General features: G+C 35.0%; 1 long non-coding RNA gene across 2 annotated transcripts; it reads left to right on the top strand.

The window, feature by feature from the left end:
* Positions 1 to 202: 202 nt before the first annotated feature.
* Positions 203 to 16729, top strand: LOC125581782. Of its 2 annotated transcripts, none has more exons than XR_007319472.1 (2): positions 203 to 3290; positions 16407 to 16729. It is a non-coding gene; the product is annotated as an uncharacterized LOC125581782 (long non-coding RNA). The 2 variants fall into 2 exon arrangements; XR_007319473.1 differs by having other exon boundaries at positions 203 to 5589.
* The last annotated feature ends 465 nt before the right edge of the window (positions 16730 to 17194 follow it).

Raw genomic sequence — 17194 nt, 5'->3', positions numbered from 1 at the left:
ATGGTCACCAGATGCCTTGTTGCTTCAGCAACGCCTGTATCTTGATCTGCAAAGGCTGAAGCTATTTCTCCAATCAAACTTGTCGATCTTCGCGATTATTCCATACATCTTCTCACCAGATCACCAATCCTAAATCTTGCTCTAATACCAATTTGTTGTAACGGATGTGAGAAGGTACATATGCGGAAACAAATGAATAAAAGCGATGTAACTACGACACATATATTTAACGTGGTTCATCTCTAGGACTACGTCCACGGGCAAAAAGAGATCTTATTATTGGAGGCGATATTGAGTTTATAGAGTACAAATTTAAAGTTAATTTGAATACAAGATGTATATACCAACATCTTGCATTTAAAACCCTAGACTATACAAATTCATAGGCCTAAATCCACTATCAGATGTAACATCCATAATAACTTGATGCTATACTCTTGATGCAACCGAGTCGGTACGTCATGTAACATTCATCCTCTAGATGTAACATTAAGTTTCAAAACATATCGACACATTTCTCTACGGTTAACACTAGTTGTCAGAGTTTCTAGGCATATAAGTGTCAGGGTCGACAGACTGTATATGAGGTGAAATAAAACTATTCAAGTGCAACGTATCTTTTGTCGAAACTAGTTTTAAAAAATGAACTTTTTCTTTTCTTTCGTTCTTTATCAGAACAGCATATGTGACTTGGCATATGGGTTCTGAGGAAACAGACAGAAAACGCATTTGGTATTTTGGTTGTATGCGCAACATCATTCAAGGAATTGAGGACATAATTTAACGATACAATAAACGTGAGCAAAAATTATTTGGCGAAGGGAAAGACAAGTCTTTGTTGTTGTCGTACAGACTTCATTTTTATGACTAGGACATATGATATCTGTATATTAAAGCAAAATTCCTATTAAAATTTTGTCTTTGGTTTTCATATATAATTACATTGCAATGCCATTATCATTTAATTGTCAATTGTCATTTAATTGTTAATTAGAAATTCATTAATGATCATAGTTATTTATACATACTTCCTAATATGACAATATATTTTGCAATATTAAAGCAAAATCTCTATTAGGATTTTGCCTTTGGTTTTCATATATAATTACATTGCAATACCATTATCATTTAATTGCCAATTGTCATTTAATTGTTAATTAGAAATTCATTAATGATCATAGTTATTTATACTTCCTAATATGACAATATATTTTGCAACACTATACGTTTTAATATAATTAATACAATATGATTTGAACATTAATAAGTTTGTAGTCTTACAACATCACAAATAAACTAAATATATTTTCTAAACCTAGAACATGGTGAACGTTATAATCTTCTTAGCCTTATTCATTCTTCCATTGTACAATAATTTATAGCACAAGGCGAAGAATACAAATATATATATATATATCATTATAAATTAGACTTATTACATGCTGAAAAAAGTAATATGTTTAATATGCTTGAAATCACAATGTATCAATTTTGACATTTGTAAAAATATTATTCTAAGCTAATCCCCGAACGATAAATCCAAACTCCAAAACAAAACCATCAACCCTGTTTTCTTTTCTTTTGATCAAACTACTTGTATTAAACTAAATAGGTCTTTCACTCCATAGGAGGTACATCAGCACATAAGAGAGCCAACTTTGCCACATTGTCGACCTCAGTGTTTTGTAAACGAGGAACATAACAGAAGGAGATGGTATCAAATAGACGACAAAGGTGATAGATATCAAATATAATGCCATACAACGCCGGCTTTGATTCTTTTGTCTTCAATAGAGAGATGAGGACCAATGAATTTAAGAGATCATTATGAGACCATCAACCCTGTTTTTATTGATAAATTATGAGATTATTTTTAAATTATAAATTTATTATAATTTTCCCAAATCCACGTATTCTAATCAACAGGTTGAGATCAACTATTAGTATCCTTATCTTGGCAGTTTTAAAAGATCTGATAGCACCAATAATAGAGGAAACTCCTAAACTACAAGAATATATTTCTAAAAATATATTGTCCATTTTATACCAATCATACAGATATAATCATATTTAAAAGATTTTATTAGATCAATAATATAGTATTTTCTTAGATTAAACGAAAAATATTCCTAAATATCTATTTTTCATTTTTTAAATATCAATTAAACAATCTTATATGAATCAGTAATAAATATATTATCTCTTATAACTTGGGCCGCTCTATATGTACTATCTACACGATTTAAAACTATTTAATTTAAAAATATTTCAACTAAATATTACTATTCCTATTTTATTGTAACTTAAATCCATATATAGTTATGATTTCAATCGACATATTCATATCAATTGTTAGTTTCAACTTCTTGGTAATTTCAAAAGATTTAATAACACCAAAATATAGGAACTTCCTAAACTAAACAATTTTATTCCTATAATATATTGTCCATTTAGAATAAAAAGTTGGCTAATCTACACCTATAAATACAACAATATCTATCATTTCATACGTCACCACTATTCCAACCAAACCGATTTAGTTAGGTCATCTATGACAATCAAACAAATGTACACAACCGAAAAGAAAATTGAAGAAAGCTTAGAGACATCAAACACAAACCTTCTAAGACTTTGGCGATTCAGTAACAAATCTGCTGATTGTCCAAGAAATTATTTGTAATATACAACAACATATTATTTAAATCAGATTTTTAAAAACAAATAAAAGCGCGGGTCTTATAATTTAAACAAACGGAATGACCTTGGGCCCTTGTAAGAATTCTATTATCTTGTTTAGGCTTCAGTATCTTGGTTCGCTATGGGTATATATTATGAGTTTTTTACACTTAGGGTCAGTTTCTGAGTTTTAATTACATTAAAAGACAGTTTGTGCTCCTCAGACATTTTCTTTAACTCATTATATTCTCTTCTAACCAGCGTAACTAAAGTATCATTTAGAAGGAGCCACTTCTTTTACCTTCTCACAATTTTTCTCCAGTTTTGTTTATAGCAATTTTTTTCAATAGCCACCAAATTAAGATCTGCTCGTGAGCACCAAACCACCACGCTCTCTGTTCTTGCTCAAGTCTCATGTGAAGCGTTTGTAAATGAAAACTGAGACACATAAATTGAACTCGAGGTCTCCTTGTTGCTGCCTTAGTCGTCGTCAACAAATCACCTCCGGATCACTCCGCTACGCTCATCTTCACCGCCGTGGCCATCTGGAGTCGTTGTGGCTGTGGTGTTTTGTTTCAATTCGGCCACTGAGTTGGGCAAATTAAAAAAAAAAGGTAACTTTCTGAGTTTAGACGTTTTAAATAGAGTTTTAAATGAAATTTTTACAAGCTTGAGATATAATAAACATGGAAAATGAAAAAAAAAAGTGATGAATAATGGAAAAATAATGGCTAGCGGCTGTAGAGAGAAATTGCAGAAAATCCCAATTGATTTAGAAAGAAGATGATAAAATTACGAAAATACCACTTATTAAAGAAAGCATTAAAAAGAAGCCAAACGCGTTGCCTATGCGAGTCGAACCGACGTACATGATGTAGAGCATAACCATCATAACCACCAGACTAAAGCACCTATTTAGTATCAATGCTGTAGACTATTTTCTATATATCTAATATCGGGATATAATCAATTTAGTATTTCATCAATCTAGTATTTCATCGTGTGATTAGTTTGTTGTTTGTCCACAATGTTTTGCGGAGAATGAGTAACATAAATCTGGTTTTGTAGTAGGTCTTTGTCCTCCCCTAAAGAATGAATCATTTCTTGTTTCTTGTGTATGTTGTTGTAATGCTATATGTATGTATTTATATGTACATGATACCTTATACCACAATTTCATTGTACACATGTACAACGATTTACATCTCTTAGACATTATTTGAGAAGTCATTTACCATGTGTTATCACCATATTAATTTTGAAAGATAAAAAATGTCATGGCATACTAACAATGATGACATGGCTTGAAGCAAATTGTGACATAGACATTTACATTTAATGTTAATTTATATTTTTAGTAAGTTTTTTAAAATATGGTAATAAGTTATAGATGACAATTAATATAATAATAAATATGGTATTAACTTATTGATCATTATTAATATAACAATAAATAATATAAATATTAGAAATAGAAATATATTAAGATTTTACAATTTTCGAAATATTATATAGTTACATTTTTATAATTATATAATTTTTGTTACTAAAAAATTCTTTAAAATCAGTTTTTTTTTATAAAATGTAATTTTATTATCTCAACACCATTAGCTTCTTTTTAATATCTACAAATTTTAGAAATATTATTTAGTTTTAAATTCCGATAATTATATACCTAAAAATTTGTTTTAACTTATAGAATTTGATTTATTATATCTTAACCAAAAGATATAGATAAAAAATCTTTCCAAAATTATAATGTGAAATATATTAATAAATTTTTACTTAATTTTTTATATTATTTTTTGCATATAATTAAATTAAAATAATAATTAAATATTGTAAACAAATTATAAAATATAAAAATTAACAAAATTTTATTTTAAATATAATTTAAATTTTAAAATTTTTATTTCTGCATATTGTGCAGGAAGACACCTAGTTTACATTAGATTTGACTAAGACTTAGTTATTTAGATAGAAAACCTACAAGAAAACAAAAATTGTGTACACAATATTTTTATGTAAAATACAACTTATGTGTACACATGTACAGTTTGAATGTAATGTACACACGACTTTTCTTTTAAAGCAAATATGATACCACAATTTGGAAAATTATTCACATGTACACTGTAAAAAATTTCACCAAAACCATATATTGTTTTTTTGTGGGGACCATAAATCTTATTTTGCAACTTAATCACAAATCCCACTTTTGTGCGTAAAAAAATTAAAATACTCATTTTACCTAATTTGTAAAATACTTCATCCGTTTCCGAAAGAAAAATTTTCTAGAGTATTCATGCATATTAAAAATACGATTATATTTAGAAAATCTATCTGTATATAATAAGAAAAAAAATCTGAAAATCTTACTTTCTTAAAACAAAATTAATTTTCATCAAAATTAATCTGTCATTAAACATATTTTTCTTTGGGGTAAGGCATATATGAGGCATGTGCCAAATTGTAACTTTAAAAGCTATTTAATGTGTACAATATACTATGTACACAAATTTATTATTATCCATATGTACAATGATTTATATGTACATTAATAAACTTGTACAATAATACGTAGAAACCAGATAGTTTTTAAGATATATGAGCAAGAATTCACATGTACACATGATACTTTGTTAGATACATTTACTCTTGTATGAAAGTATGGTGAAATTTGGTTGAATTTAAGAGTTTAAAGAACATATGTAAGTGTACACATGTACACTTTGAAGTTAATGTACATATGTACATTATGAAGTTGATGTACACATGAAACTAGCATGAAAACACACACACACTAATTAGAAGCTCTTAAACAAGGTGTGAAGGATGATATTTGGGTTCAGTCATAAATCAAAGATGCCCCGATCCTGTGTGTACATGGGAAGAAGGTAAAAAAATTCACAGGTACATTCTGTTAACATTATCTTGAGTTCATGAAGTCGCAGGGGCTTAGTTATTTAGATAGAAAACCTACAAAAAAGCCAAAAATGTGTACACAATCACTCCGATGTATAATACAAAATGAGGTGTACACATGTACAGTTTGAATGTAATGTACACACGATTTTTTTTTCATTAATGTTGCAAAATTACAAAAATAACCTCATCTTCTTCCTTAGCCATTGTCGACCAGAAACCCTAATCTCCGCCTATCTCGCCTATTTTCCACAATTCTTTACATTCTCAACTTGTTTTTTATGTATTTTTACCCAGATGTGATAGCTTTCAATCCTAATTCATGGCTTTAATCTTAAAAGTTCAAACTAAAGTGATTTTTTTGGTTTCTGATTTGTTGAACGATTTGTTCCATCAAAAATATATCTTGACATATCTCAAAACATAGATTGAATAATAAAAACACTGATTATAAACATATTTTCTTCAAAAAAAATTTCAAAAAAAGAACATTCAATTTACAAAAAGAAATAAGGAACTCACTACAAGAAAACAGCGACATACCGAGGGAAAAAATCGTCGGTATGTCGTCGGAGTAACGTTATTCCGACGACATACCGACGAAACAAGTCCTCGGAAATAAGTCCTCGGAAATTCATTTTTCCTCGAAAATCCCTCGGAAATTTCCGACGGAATTCCGAGGAAATGAATTTCCGAGGAAACTCCGAGGACCACCAGTTCGTCGGAAAGGTCCTCGGAATATACCGAGGGAGAACTTCCTCGGGATATTTCGATGGACTTTCCGATGGTCCAATCCTCGGAAGTTCCGATGAAATGTTCCTCAGAATTTTCATCGGGAATTTTCGAGGAACGGAGCCCTCGGAAAATTCCGAGGAATGAGTCCCTCGTTATATTCCGAGGAAGGAGTCCCTCGGTATATTCCGAGGAAATGTTCGTCGGAAATTTCCGAGGATTCATTTCCTCGGAATTTCAAAAAGAATTAATTTTTTTTTAAAAAAAATAAATTTTTGAAATTTAAATTCGAAAATATAAAATTAAAAATAAAATTGAAAACATATTAGATAATATTCAAAGTTGTACAAATAAAAATAAAACATTCCGAGTTTTTGAAAAAAAAAAACTACGGGTCTTGCACGTTCGGGAACACCTCGTTCGGGTACATCCTCTGCATCATCTCCATCATTTGCTGGTTCAGCCTCTTCTGTGCCTCATAGCCCGCCTGTTGAGCCGCCATCTGGGTCTCCAACAAAGATATGCGATCATCCTTGTCCTTCAACTGAGCCGTAAGTACTTCTGGATCAACAAAGGGCGGTGGTGTAGAAGAAGCAGGAACCGACCGGGAGCGAAGACCCAAACCGACCAAACGTCCCTTCTTCTTTGGAACCGACTGAAATAGAAAATAGCCAAATTTAAACAATATAAAAAGATGATAAAATAAAAATCAAGAAATAAATGAATTGAACTTTTAAAAAAGAACTTACCGATTCAACGATTTCGTTGATTCGAAACCGGGACAAGTTGGTCGAAGCCGTCGAATCGTTATCCTCGGTTTGAAGCTGAGACACTTCGTCTTGCACCTGAGTTTGGACCGGGGTGACCACTTCCCTCACAAGACCGTCATCAATCTGGCCGGTCTTCTTGTTGGTATACGCGCTCTTCATTAGGGCGAGATCATCAACCGGCTCGCCATCATTTTCTTCCGCCTTGAAAAAAACATAAATTAAACAAACATTAGAAATTAGAAGAAATGAACAAAAAATAAAATTTCAAAACTTAAATAATTGAAGAAAAAGCGGCTGAACTTACCATGCGATCCCCCAGAGTGGCAATAGATTGAGCACCCAAGTTATGCTTGAAGACGCCCTTCCCTTTACGGTCGCTCCTGTGGTTGGTGGAGTTGGTGGAAGAAGTTTCTTTCGTCTCTTCCTTATCCCAATGCGCACACAACTCCGTCCAGACCGTGTTGTTTATCGACTTTGGGACCTTTTAATAATAAAAAAAGAAAATAGTTTAATAAATTAAAAAATAGTTTGATAAATTAAAAAATTGTTTAATAAATTAAAAACAACCTTGTTGATTTCCTACTTCTTCTTCCACTCGTGGATCTGCTTCTCATAGTTGTCCATAACTTTATGGACGAAGTGGTGATAGATAAAGAGCGTCTTATCGGAATTCCAGTTGAATTCTTGCTAAAAAAAACATAATTAGTAGAAAATTTATATTAAAGATTAAAAATATAATAAAAAATTAGAATACTTACCGCAAACTGACGAAACCACAGATGCTGCTTGTCGGTAGGGAAGTCAGTGAAAGTCGGATGTCCCTTGTCGAGGGTCGAGTACATCATACGGTTGATCCATGTGCTGATCCCGTTCCCAGATCGGTTGAACCTAATAAAAAGAACAAATTATTAATAATGAAACAAATTTTAATGAAAAAAATCCGTTTAATTACCATGTTTGACTCCGTCCATGTGGATACGGAGTGAGATAGGGAAGATGGTCACGACCGGGCTGTCGAACCAACTCCGCAACACTCATCACTCCCGGAGGACCCGGAGGAGCAGGAGCGGGTGCAGCAGCGGGAGCGAGAGGAGCAGGAGCGGGTGCAGCAGAGGGAGATGTATGGTAGGAGCTGTGGGGCGAAGCGGAATCCTGAAAATGGCTGGAATCCCGAGACTGGCTCCCCGTACCACCACGACCACGACACTGTCGAGGCCGGGTCTGATCATCATTAGACCTGTAAATTAAAAAACAAAATTTTAATAAATATAGAAATATATAACTTTTTTTTTAATCCCAAATAATAGTTTTTAATCACAAAAAACGTTTTATAGATATTAAAAATGTTTAATAAATATATAAAAATAGTTCTAATAAACAAAAAATAGTTTTAATAATATTAAAAATGTTTAATAAATATAGAAATTTATATTATATATATATATATATATATATATATATATATTTTAAAAAAAAAATCCCAAATAATAGTTTTTAATCACAAAATTAATAAAAACTAAATAAAAAATTCCAAATCAAGTGAATACCATAATCAAACTCGATTTTACACAATCCTACCATTCACCCTAACAAAAATCTATAAATATCATTCCAAAATCATCAAATCTACTTAAAAACCTAACAAATCTAACCTAAGAGAGTGAGATAGGGTTCATACATGATCAGTGACTGAAATTGAGGAGGATTAGGGCGGAAATCGCGAGAGAGAAGGAGAGCTTCGGCGGAGAGGGTGAGAGAGAAGGAGAGCTTCGGCGGAGAGAGGAAGAGAGAAATGGGGAAGAAGATCTGGTTCGACCTAATAAAATGAGGCGTCCGACGGAAAATGTCCGTCGGAATTTCGTCGGAAAAATTATATATTTCCGTCGGAATTTCCTCGGAAAACATTAATTCAATTTTCGCGAAATATTTGGCGGCTTGGTTTACCCGCTCCTGCTCAGTAAGTCGACGGTCCTTTGGTTTTCCGCTAAGTCGTCCAACATCTGCGAAAATGTCTGGAACCGTAACATGATATGTTGCCCGTTCGCCTCTATCATCATGCCGAGTAGGTCTTCTGTTTTTGGTCTGAACTTCTGCTGAAAAGTAGTACTCGACAAAGTTTGAAGTTTCTTCATTGATCATCTGTGCGACTATAGAACCTTCCACCCTACTTAAATTTTTCACCATCTTCTTCAAATGGAACATATACCGCTCATACAGATACATCCATCTATACTGCACAGGACCACCAAGTTCCAATTCTCTTGCCAGGTGAATAACAAGATGCTCCATAACATAAAAAAATGAGGGAGAAAATATCTTCTCAAGGTTGCACTGAATCACGGCTATGTTAGTCTTCAAATTTTCAATACCTTCAAGAGTCACTGATCTCGTGCATAAATCGCGAAAGAAACCACTTATCCCTGCAATTGCTTCATGAACATTTCGTGGTAATAGTTTCTTGAAGGAAAACGGAAGGAGGCGCTGCATCATTACATGGCAATCGTGGCTTTTCAAGCCAGTAAACTTTCCTTCCTTTCTGTCGATACAGTTACGTAAATTAGATGCGTAACCGCCTAGAAATTCCACATCGTTTGAATCCAATCAAAGAACGCATCTTTTCCCTCTGCATCAAGTCGGTATATGGGAAAATGAGCCCTACCATTCTCATCAACATGAAGTTCTGAACGAGCACATATATCGACTAAATCCAGTCTTGACTTCAAATTATCCTTTGTTTTACCTTGAACATTAAGGATCGTGTTCATGAGATTGTCGAAAAAGTTCTTCTCAATATGCATGACATCTAAATTATGCCTTAGCAGATGATCCTCCCAGTATGGCAGATCCCAGAAAATACTTTTTTGTGCCAGTTATGTAGGTCTCCAACAGCATCTACCGGAAAACGCTCATGTCCATCAACGTCTGGCGTCCTTTCTGCACCAAAATCTCTTAGTTGTGTCTTCAAATCTTTCCCACCAACTTCCGGAGGTGGACTGTCAAACACCCTCTTGTTCTTCGTAAACAAATTCCTACTCCTACGATATGGATGATCAGGTGGTAGGAATCTCCTGTGACAGTCAAACCAACATGTTTTCCTTCCGTCTTTTAGTTGGAAAGCATCAGTGTTATCTTGACAATATGGACATGATAGCCTTCCATGCGTTGTCCATCCAGATAACATACCATATGCTGGAAAATCACTTATTGTTCACATTAGTACTGCATGCATTTGAAAGTTTTCTTTACACGAAACATCGTATGTTTTAGCACCTTGAGCCCATAGTTGTTGCAACTCATATATTAGTGGCTGAAGAAACACATCAAGTGATCTCTTAGGATGCTCGGGTCCGGGAACGAGAATCGAGAGAAACAAAAACTCTCGTCGCAAGCACAAGTTTGGGGGTAGGTTGTATGGTGTAAGAATGACTGGCCATAGAGAATATTGTCTTCCACTCTTGCCAAACGGGCTGAAACCATCAGTACATAATCCAAGGTAGACATTTCTTCTCTCATACGCAAAGTCGGGATACTTTGATTGGAAATGCTTCCACACTTTTGCATCTGAAGGATGTCTGATCTCACCATCTGTTGAGTGCTCCGCATGCCATTTCATTGGTTGCGCTGTGCGTTCAGACAGATACAACCTCTGCAACCTTTCCGTCAAAGGCAAATACCACATCCTTTTATATGGCACTGGAACTCTTCCACTCGTATCTTTATAACGAGGCTTCCCACAAAATTTGCATGTAACCCGATGTTCATCCGCCCTCCAATAAATCATGCAGTTGTCGCTGCATACATCTATTACCTGATACGATAAACCAAGACCAGCTACGAGTTTCTGAACCTCGTAGTATGAACCAGGAGCTACATTATCTTCGGGTAGAATACCTTTTACAAAATCAGCAATCGCATCCACACAGTCTTCAGCCAAATTATAATCTGTTTTAATGCCCATCAATCTTGTAGCAGATGATAAAGCTGAATGACCATCTATGCAACCTTCGTACAATGGTTGCTTTCCAGCATCCAACATATCATAAAATCTCCTAGCTTGTGCATTGGGTAAATCTTCCCCTCTAAAATGATCATTTATCATCTACTCAGTACCTACACCATAATCTACATCCGTTCTAATTGGTTCTTCTAATCTAACCGCTGGCTGAGGTTCGCTAGTACTACCATGTTCATAATCAGTTTCCCCATGATGATACCAAATTTTGTAACTTCGTGTAAACCCACTCAAATATAGATGAGTCCAAACATCCCACTTTTTAATAACCTTTCTATTTTTACAATTAGAGCAAGGACATCTTAACATACCTGTTTTTGCTTCCGGTTGTCGGTGAACTAACCCCATGAATTCGGTTATACCTCGTTGGTATTCTTCCGTAAGCAATCTCGTGTTCGGATCCAAATGAGGTCGATCGATCCAAGAACGAAAATAATTTGAAGAAGACATGTTTTTTATGAATCAAATTCATGTGTAAAGAGAGTAAGAGGGAGGATGACGATATGGAGTGAATGAAGAGGAAGAGGGGTGCTTGTATTTATTGTTGAAATTCTACCGACAGACCGAGGAAATTCCGCTGGAATTCCGACGCCAACGGCTAGTTCGTCGGAATTTCCTCGGAATTTTTAAAATCCCCCAACGGCTCTCTAACGGCTATAATATATCCTCGGAATTCATCGGTTTTTTCCGAGGAATACATTTTTCGTCGGTAATCCATAAGAATATTCCGACGGATTGATATTTCCTCGGAAGTCCGTCGGTATATTCCGAGGAAATTCCAAGGAAACCAAATTTTGTGTTTACTCGGAATATCCTCGGAAATTCCTCGGGATATTCCGAGGATTTCATTTTCCGTCGGAATGTCCGTTAGAATACCGCTGTTTTCTTGTAGTGACTCAAGAGGAAGAAACGAAAAAGATGATACATGTGATCCATTTCCTTTTGTTTGCTACGAAGAACCTTGAATAAATCCCACAAAAATCAGATATTAAATTAGTTAAGGTGATATCTTTTAGTTATAGGCTTATTTAGTTAACTAAGAAGTGAGATTGGTTAAGAAAAACTACCCTAGTAGCACAAGCTGTCTCATCGAGTGTAAAATAAACTCATAAACTGCCTAATTCTTCCTTATATAATTATGCGGTTAAATCACAAAACTTTTTGTAATGTAGCTAGGTTTGAAAGGTAATACACCTTAATATTTAATTCATATACATAGTAACAAAGATATATATATATATATATATATATATATATCATATGTCCTGATCATAAAAAATGAAGTTGGTGGGACAACAACAACGTAGACTAGTCTTTTCGCAAGCCAAACAATTTTGGCCACGTTTATTGAACCGTTAACTTACGGCCTCAATTCCTCGAATGATGATAGTCACACAACCAAATAATTTATTTATTATTTTTTTTTTTTGCAAAATAAAACGGAGAAAGTCGGAAGAGAGATGCTACATTCCGTCTAGTTGAATATTATGATAAAGATAAACCCTCATATTTCGTAACCAGATCGCTAAATGCCTAATAACTGGACTCTAATAACTGGGACCTGGTCAGTTCTGCTTACCTTCACGTGGAAAATAATGGAAAAGAATCAAGACAAGATTATCTTTGTCGGGCATTTACATTTTCGCTTTGCACAAACAATGAAAAAAAAAATTAGGTGGTGTATTCAATTTTTTTTTTAACGTCGAACGGTCATTCTATTACTCAAACTTGAGATGATCTGAGTATCTAGACCGGAATAAAATAACCAATGAAAAGTAATTCCATATGGAAGGATCTAGCAGTTTTGACTAAGAAATCTAAAATCTGATTACGCGCTCGTGGAACATAAGTGATTTTGAAATCCGGGAAGCATATCTGCAGCGTCACTATCCTCTCTAATTCCGTTGCAAAACTTGGCCAACCATGAGGCTCCTTAGTCATTGCAATCAGCTCCTTGCAGTATGTCCCAAAGTTCTGGCATGTTGAATGTTGAAGCATGTTTTTCATCGCCCATCGCAGTGCTTCTACTTCCGAATGCAATGCTGATTCACGTTGAGTGAAGTTTCGTGTCCCCATAAGTTGGATATTCCCACTACTGTCCATCCAGACTCATCCACATCCACTAAATTGAGCAGAGAATGTCCAAGATCCATCTAACAAGTAGATGTTACCCAAGCTTATGACTTGGAATTCCTCATTATTGTTATCTTGTATCTCTAGTGGTACCAACTTGTTTGCATTGTACCAGGCTTGGCATTCACTTTCTGCATGCCGAACTAGCTCCAGAGGATCTCTGACTATCCCCCTGAAGAGTTTGTCATTCCGAGCCTTCCAAATATACCAGATAATCCAGGGATAAGGATCCATGTCTTGTTCAGGTTCGATAATGTTGTTTTTCCTCCATAATAGATAGTTCATATTTGTGTAGACGCTTGGTACTGGGAATAATCCAGGGCTTGTTGGAGTTGATGATAAAGACCTAACTTGTAGAGCTGACGGGCATTCAAATATTGCATGGGTTACCGATTATTCTAGTTCTCCACATCTTGGGCAATAGTTATCACACCTCATTTTGCGCCTTGCTAAGTTTCTCGTTACTGCCACATGACCAGTCAACAATTGCCATATAAGATGGCACATCTTCTTAGGCGCCTTTATCTTCCAAGCAAAAGCTTGAAGCTTAGTGATGCATGGCCCCAATACTTCCTTCTCTTCTTTTGGCTTTAATCAATTCTGAGCTATCCAATATCTAGATTTGACCGTATATTGTTCATTCCTTGTGTAAGTCCAACAAACGTATCGCGACGATGAGTTGAGCTTATGGCCAAACTCCTTATGAGTGGTATATCATCAGGATTGACGTAGTTCTCCAGTAAACCAACATCCCAATCCTTCGATTCCTGATTAATGAGATCGCTGACTCTCATATTAGGATGCATAACTGGTGCTACAAGGTTAACTGGTCTAGCAGGTGTCATTGGAATCCACAGATCCTCCCGCACCTTGACGTCATAACCAGAATGTGTCTTTTGTCTGATTCTTAGTAGCAAAAGCTTCCTTGCAGCAGAAATTCTAGTCCACACATATGATGGGCTACTTGCACAGATTACTCTTAATGGCGAACTCAATCTATAGTATCTTCCCCATAAGACTCGGGCAACCAGTGAATCATGATATTGAACTAGCCTCCACAATTGTTTTGCCAGTAGTGCCAGATTGAACTCATGGATCATACGGAAACCCATCCCACCCTCCTCTATTGGTAAGCATACTTTTTCCCATTTTGCCCAGTGTATTCCTCTTTTTGGTGGATTGGAACTCCACCATAATTGAGCAATGGCACGGGCCGATAGTGCGGGTGTGAGTGGCCCATTAGCTGTGGATGGTCGGGGCGTTACAAAACCACTTTACTACACGGTATTCTTAAGTTGTTGTACAGATACTAATAATAAGGATAATAAAATATTTAAAATTACTCCTCCGACTATTCTCCGAATTTTTCTTAACTCGCTAAATCCATATCGACCACACGCGTTACGCCTAGCGCAATCCCAAACATGGTGTAAAACCATGAAATTTGACTTTTTTTTAACTAGGAAACTTCGTATAAACACTAAAATTACTTAAAAACTTTACGAGAGATGTATTGTATTAGACACAAAGTGTCTCACATTGGTAGTTGTAAGAGATCCTAAGTAATATATAAGATAGATGAGTCAATCCACTTATCACCAATTGGTTTTACGTTGGAAGCACATCTAGGTTAATATGGTATGAGAGCCTGATCCACGCTGTCCCACCCGATCCACATCGATCTGGCCCAAAGTTGGCCTATCGATCCTTGCGCAGACACTCCGAGATTGACGCTCAAAGAGCCATCATTTCAAGGAGGCGTATTAGACACAAAGTGTCCCACATCGGTAGTTGGAAGAGATCCTAAACAATATATATATAATACATGTACCAATCCATTTATCACCAATTGGGTTTAGGTTAGAAGTCCATGTATCTTAACATATTAAACTAGGAGTTCTAAAATAGTGTTTTAATTACAGTGGGATTTATGTGAGTTTTGAGTTTATTTGGCTCGTTTTGACGAAAACTAAAAACTAAAAATATATAGGTTATTTGTTAAGATATCTTTTATAAATTTCGAAGTTGTTTATGTAATTTGAGTATATAGTTCTCGTTAATATAGTTTTTGCTTACGAATATACTTATCAGTGATAACGTATATGCATAAAGAAATTAAACTTCTGGGCATTAATGTATATAAGAATATATTACCAACATTGGAATACATTTGATACTTGGATCAAACTTCAAAGATAAGTTCATGGCAAGTCAGTCAAGGGACTCATAGCATACCTGAGAACTCATTGCAACTTGCAAATGACAATGCATTGCAACTGGCAAATGTTAGTAGTGATTCAAACTCTACTACTCAATAGTCTCACACTTAGATTACACTTTTATTAGAACCATATTCTTCTCAGATGGTCAAGCAGTGAGGATTTTTTTGAAAGTTTGATGTTTTGGAGTAACTTGGATTAAATAACAGAAGTAAAATTAGATTCTTTAATGTTTTACTCTGGAAACAATACCTGGTTACTCATATTTATCATACAAAAAAACAAAACAATTGGTCAATATACTTATGCTTTTTCTATCTGCATTCTACTGCAACTACTCCATCTACTCTCTTTTTTTTTTGTAACACTCCATCTACTCTTTTAATTTCAAGAAGACACTGTTAAAACCATGTAGTCAGCAATTAGAGATTCGACAACCTCGTGTGTACCAGGAAAGATGAAACTATAATTTCAAAAACGAAAAACAAATGGAAATTATGCGTGTACTGAGGGTATTATCTCTTTGATAGCAGAAAGTGTGATGGACTTAACTGACTTCCCTTGAAAGGGTGAGGCTTTCTTTCTTTCACTCTCTGAAACATATGCAGACACTAACACAAGTAAATGAAGTTGTGGTCTTGTGGAGAAAAGGTGTTTGGTTACCTTCAGATTCTCCTCTAAGATATGAACTCTGATCCACTTTTAAGTCTAGTCCTTTTTGGTCTGCAAATTTCTCTAGGGAGCGTCTATTAGGTTATACGTAACCAAGCTCATGTCGTCACAAATTTCTTTGACTGCAATGTACTGTTTCTTCTTTCTTTTGAGTGGATTCTACAAACCATTATCATCACTCTTTATGTTTTCAACAGAATATAAAGAACGAGGGATAAGCTAAACATGTAGAGATATATGATGAGCTCTTGTAATACTCTCTGTCAGGTCCCTTATGACGAGAGAAGAGCTGATATGATGCTGAGTTGTTGCGTATGAAGAAGAAGTTGGATTCAAAACTGAGCATTCTACACCAATTTCGTCTTGATACAGGATCAGAGGTATCAAAAGTTTCGTCTTGACTGCCATCATCGTCTTTAAGATCGTCTCCTTCCACTCTGCTATAATTCCAACCTCTTGTTTCCATATTTTTTCTGTAATGTTTTTGTAACGACCCAAATCTCTGCCTGAAAAAATTTACCCCAATAAGATCCAGTTACATTGTAGAAAACCCTAAGTTCCTCTTATATAAAGAAAAATTTGTGTTGGCCTTTGTCAGAGACTTTTGGACTAGCTAAACCCTGCAGAGTATCACCGGAGCAACCACAAATAGCCACCATGAAGGAAGAGCCATCACACCATCTAAAAAGAGAGATTAAGATTCAGTAGACATGTTTCGGGTGAACAGTAGAACGATTGATCAAAACCAAGAATTTCGAAGCCAAATTTTGAGATCGGATACGCCGACATTCAACTTCATCAGTGTTTTCCCGTTGATATAGAAGGAACCAGAAATCGAGTGATATATCATTGGAAATATCTCGTTGTCAGCTTTCCAAATCATCTTTCCGATTGTCAAACCGAGGTACGGTTAGGAAGTTATTGACATTGCTTATTGGCAAAGAATAAAGTTGTTGAGTTGCAGAGACAGTTCCGACCAGTCTCGGTGTAAATGAGAAACGGTCGGCAAAAACAAAAGCTTTCAGTCTGAAAATTTGTCATCTGCCTATGCGAGC

Source organism: Brassica napus, chromosome C2 (assembly GCF_020379485.1).
Source record: "Brassica napus cultivar Da-Ae chromosome C2, Da-Ae, whole genome shotgun sequence".
In the NCBI taxonomy this organism is placed as follows: domain Eukaryota; kingdom Viridiplantae; phylum Streptophyta; class Magnoliopsida; order Brassicales; family Brassicaceae; genus Brassica; species Brassica napus.
This window is presented reverse-complemented; position numbering and strand designations above follow the sequence as displayed.